This window comes from Sprattus sprattus, assembly GCF_963457725.1.
Source record: "Sprattus sprattus genome assembly, chromosome: 6".
Classification (NCBI taxonomy): Eukaryota; Metazoa; Chordata; class Actinopteri; order Clupeiformes; family Clupeidae; genus Sprattus; species Sprattus sprattus.
In genome coordinates this window covers 32,622,009-32,628,008 of record NC_137925.1, presented here as the reverse complement: position 1 = coordinate 32,628,008, position 6,000 = coordinate 32,622,009, and positions in this window count along the sequence as shown.

The window sequence follows — 6,000 nt, the reverse complement described above, 5'->3', positions numbered from 1 at the left end:
CCGTATTAACAATACATTAAGAGTAGTAAACTCTAAGTTATATGATCGCTTGGATATTACTGTCACAACTTAAAAATAAAAGGCGATTTTCAGGGATTAGTCTACAAAGTTTTATTAAGTCCACCAAAAGTAGCCTATGTGACTCAATGTTAAGTTTAACAAGTTTAACAAGTAACATCGCATTGTCCCACCTGCAAAGCAGTTTCATTAAACTTCCCATCCTCACGATATCCAGTTTTTCTTGAAAGTTCCGTCTTGAAAATGGCGTTGTAATTGTATCAAAAACTGGAATTATCAAGTTTGTGTAAACTAATTTATTTGAGTTGGTTAATGTAATTATATTTAGTCTTACCAATTGAAACAACTAGAAGAATAAGCATTGAAACCGATGTACGTCGTTTTAGCCAGCTAAACTGAGCACTGACGCACTGCACCGGTCTGCCTCAGTATCCAATCAAAGGACGTTTACGTGTCACGTTCAACACGAGGAAAGAAATCTTCCGGGCCTTCTAGAAGGCCCAGTGTCGCCAACTCGAAATCTGATTGGTTGTCACAACTGTCTGTTTCAGTTCATTCAACTTAAATGAACTGAAAACAGCAAGTTGTGATAGCCAATCAGATGTACACGGGCCTTCAATGTGAATTCTGAAGGCCTCAGGGAAGATTTCTGTTCTCTGGGAAGATTTCAAGGAGCGTGGCAACACATGATAGCGGAAATATGATTGGATGAAAGCTCTAACATAAATGAACAACGCTGGAAGCATGAAATGAAGATAATGGACTATGGGGAATCATTTAATACATATTTATGAAAAGAAAATATTAAAATTAAATTTATTTTATTACATTTATTTTCTGATGATGTTTAGGCCAGCAGAGAAGGCCTTGAAGGCCCTGACGGACCGCCACTGCATCTGGAACACAAAGTAATTTGATTCACTTTTTTCAGGCTGCAAGGAATTGTTTTGGTAGCTGCCAATTGAGCCATCAAAGGGACTGACTTTGGTCTGTCAATGTACTGCAATTTGTCTGTGCTGTGATGAGTGGTTATGACTGAGAATTGCATTCAGTATGTTCACAACAAGGAAACGCCCAACAAAGGGATATTGAATATTTATAATCCTTTGGTATCTGATCTGTGATCAGATATGTCTGATTCCTATCAACTATCATGGTGCTATCAACACCAAGTTCATGAGCTCCATATCCAGGGAGCATACATACAGATTAAATGCATACCTGCACGGCACTGTATGTTGCTTTAATAAAACCATCTGCTTGGTGAGTTAATGTAATGGTTTGATCTGTTTTCCATTTAGGTATTTGCTGGATGATGAGTACACTTGTTTTGCGGGAACATAGTTCCCAGTGTGTTGGTCTCCTCCTGATGTTCTGCTGTACTGCAAGTTCAGTAGCAAGTCTGATATCTGGGCATATGGTCGGTCATTATAGTCATATATCATATCATAGTCACACTCCAGTAATCATTCTAGATCATCAACATATTTTCTCTTATCTGAGTGTAATAATAAAAAACAAAGATGTATGAAATCATGGGATGTTTGTCCTAATGTGGCAGATATACACTTTGGGGAAATGCCTTACGAAATGTTGAATAACTCAGAAATAGTGGCGAAAGTGTCAACTGGTGTGTGCCTGTACCGCCCCCAACTGGCCAATGAGAGAGTCTACACAATCATGAGCACTTGCTGGCGTTGTATACATTTTATTAATAAGAATATTAGCAAGAATATCTGATTTATTTTCAGCATGTGCACTGCTCAGTCTAATCTCAGTTCTCTTTCTGGGATCCATCCATAGAAAATAGAAGGACAAGAGCTAGTGTCAAATATCCAAGACTTACTGCATGAGATGCAGTAGATGACTATATGGCAGTAAGATATGGCAATTCCAGTCTCTTTTCCCCCCACTGAAGAAGAAGTGGAACTGAGTAAATCCCACAAATGGACATTGTGAGGATTGGGTTCACAAAATCAGAGAGACTACTGTGAAGAACTAAGCCAGATGTACAGACAAACATTCACCCTCAATGTTCCTCTAGGAACCCAAATACTGTGCATGTGTGTTGACCAGGCCTGTGGTTTTTACACCAATCTATATTTTTGACAATTAGATCATTAATTGCAATAGTTTATTATTGTTGATGTACAGTCCTGCTCACCATTATTGGCACCCCTAGTGAATATGAGCAAACAGGCTATGAAAAAATATGTCTGCTGTTTATCCTCTTGGTCTTCCACTCAAAATATTCACAAAAATCTTACCTTTTCATTGAGGTAAAATTATTGAAAGAATTTTTTTTTTTTTTACATTAAATACATATTTTTCTCCAAAACATGTGTGCCACAGTTATTGGCACCCCTTAATTAAATGTTTTGTGCAGCCTCCCTTTGCCAAGATAACAGCTCTGAGTCTTCTCCTATAATGCGTGATGAGGTTGGTGAACACATGGCACGGGATCTGTCACCATTCCTACATACAGTATCTGTCCAGATTCTGAGGTCAACGCTTGTAGACTCGGCTTCAGCTCATCCCACAGATTTTCTATGGGGTTTAGGTCGGGGGACTGTGATGGCCATGGCAAAACCTATATTCTGCGGTTGGTGAACCATTTTTGTGTCGATTTTGAGGAATGCTTTGGATCATTGTCCTGCTGGAAGGTCCAACCACGGCCCATTTTAAGCTTACTGGAGGGGGCTGTTGGGTTTTCATTTAATATCTGCTGGTATTTGATGGAGTCCATGATACCATGTATCCTAACAAGATGTCCAGGGCCTTTGGAAGAAAATCAGCCCCACAACATCAAAGATCCGCCACCATACTTCACAGTGGGTATGGGGTGCTTTTCTGTATGGCTATCTTTCTGTCTACGCCAAACCCACCTTTGTTGTTTGTTATTTTGGGCTCATCTGACCATTTTACTCGGTCCCATTGAAAGTCTGACTTACATTTGGCAAACTGTAGGCACTTTAGTTTGTTGTTGATTGACAGCAGAGGCTTTTTTCTGGCAACCCTCCAAAACAACCTGTGGTGATGTAGGTGGCGTCTGATGGTAGTTTTGGAGACTTTCTGACCCCAAGACTCAACTAATGTCTGCAATTCTCCAGCTGTGATCCTTGAAGAATATTTTGCCAGTCGAACCATCCTCCTCGCGGTGCGAGGGGTCTATGTACACACACGTCATTTTTCAGGCTGATTCTTAACATCTCCTGACGCTTTAAACTTCTTTATTATTTCCATGATAGTGGAAATGGGTATTTTCAACTGTTCAGAGATTTTCTTGTGTTCATTTCTTGATTTGTGCAGCTCAACAACTTTTCATCGCACATCGTCACTGTCTTCTTGGGTATTTCCCATTGTGATGAATGACTAATGAAATTTGGCCTGTGTCACCTCATATTTGTACGCCAGTGGAACAGGAAGTCATGGTTAACCTCTTAAGAGTTCATAATTAAACAGGTGAACTTAAAAATGTAAAACATGACTGGAAATATACTTCAGTTAGATTTAAATTATAAGATTGTTCTAGGGGTGCCAATAATAGTGGCACACATGTTTTTGGGGAAAATATTTATTTAATCTCAACAGTTTTTTTACTTCAATGAAAAGGTAAGATTTTTGTGAATATTTTGAGTGAAAGACTAAGAGGAAAAACAGCAAAGACATACGTATTTTTTCATAGCCTGTTTGCTCATATTCACTAGGGGTGCCAATAATAGTGAGTGGGACTGTAAGTGTATGATATTATTATGACCGCTGCACGAGAGCTTAGGTTTAGTTGGAGTTTTTTTCTGGTTATTTTTATTTTTTATTTTTTTCTGTTTGCAGATTTTCTGTCAACGATTTCCGGGACACTGAAACACCGGGGTGCACGAAATTTGGTGGGCATGTAGCCTTACTAGATTAGCGTGGAACCACTGATTTTCGTTTTGATCCGTTGCACCCCCGTCGGACTGGACCCCTTTTAAAGAGGGTGGGGCGATTCAGTTTTCTGTGAATAAATCGAAAAACGTAGGGCTTAGGAGGACCACATTTTTTTTGTATGTTGGTCTTAAGAGGCCACGTCAACCATTCCACTACCACTTATTTCATGTATAGCGCCACCTAGTTACAAATGAAAAAGTGTTGTAAAACATAATTGTAAGTTGACAAGGTCAGAACTGCATGAAATCGGAGGTGTGGGATCATTATGACACCTTCTGACTGCACGTTAAGTTTCGTGGACTTCCGTTCACGGGGGGGGGGGGCATGCAGTAAATTGATTTATATGATTATACACCAACTGGCCTGTAGGTGGCGCGACACAGTTTTCTTCGAATATCCCGAGAACCGTAGGGCCTTGGAGGGCCAAATTGTTCTTGTATGTTTGTGTTAAGGGGCCATGTCAACCCATACCATAACCAGTCATTACATGTATAGCGCCACCTAGTTAAAAATTAAAAAGCAAAAATGAGGTGTTTTAATCGAATATATGTCAAAGTGCTCGAAAAATTATCAAATTTGCCAGGGACATCAAGCATGTAACCGTCCATCTTCGGTAGAGTTTTTGTCCATGGATGAAGCAAAATGGCTCTGTAGCGCCCCCTAGAACATTGCAAAAACCCCTGCGCATTGGGGTTATTTTGGCGTAGCTTGACGGAATTCGGTACACGTCTTCATTATGCTTGGATGCACCAAAAAGTCTCTCGACGCCATGGTGGCAGGTCCACAGGTAGTCGGCCATTTTGAGTGGAAGATGCGTTTTGACGTCGTTTGCACACCTCGCATCTGATCGAACTCCTCCGACAGATTTAACGGTAAGGCCTTGAAATGTGGTCAGGCTACTCTTCAGCCATGGGCGACTAAAAGTTATATCCGGCATATGCATCTGACGTCACAGGCTCAATCGCAGCCATCTTGGGGTCCATGTATTAAATGTCAGAAGAATCAGAATCAGCTTTTTTGGGCCAAGTAATCATCTTTTAATCAAAAATGAACATACAATTTTCTGTCACTGACATGAAAGTAATTGAGGAGGACACAAGAGACCAGGCAAAGGGTGGTTCATTTTTCAAACACATAGCTGGGAGAATTGGGGCTTCGATCGCTAAACAGGACAGTTCTTCAAAACCTGCCCAGCCTTCACAGTCCCTTATCAGAAATATTTGTAACCCAAAGCTTTTCAACTTCACCTCACCTGCCACCGAACATGGATGCACACATGAAAAACATGCAGTTAATGAATTCTTACATGCTACTCCGGATTTCGTTTGTAGTTGAGACTGCTGTGGTCAAGGTTGCGGGGAAGTTAAGTGTCACTGTGCTTACACATATTCCTCAAAATATACAACATAACACAAAACAATACAACAGTGCAAAACAATATAATACAACAGTGCAAAACAATAAGTTGTTCTCTAGAAAAATGTATCGCAGAGGAAGTGCCGAAGACCGTACAAGCTGGGTGCTAACGCTTTAATTGAAGATCAAAGTAGAAGCTAGCTGCTAATCCTGGGTCTCGGGAGTCTGTTTAACTGGAAATATTTGTATGTGAATTAAGGGGGTTTACTCAACTTTTATATGTCGACATCGACTCGGTTTGTTGTTAATATACTATAAGAACACTGTCAGGGCAAACAGAATATTGTAGGTCTTAAATTAAGCTCTCAACCGTTATGGTTAGCTTGCTGCTAACACTTTAATTGAAGATCAATGTAGAAGCTAGCTGCTAAAATGCTATAAGCGCTGCACTGCAGCCGAGCTTGCTACTTGACACTCGCTACATGGCAGCCAGACATGTTTTTTCTGACCACGACTCCTAGGCGAAATACCGCCTGCCAATAATTCGTCCCAATGGAAACGTGGAGTTAGACTTGAAGAGTAGAGAAGAGAAAATAAGAGCTTCAAAACAATGCCGTACATGGACCCCAACATGGCCGCCAAAGGTTGTTGTCATGGATATTTGGTCACGTGACTGAATACGCCTAATTGGATTTTCTC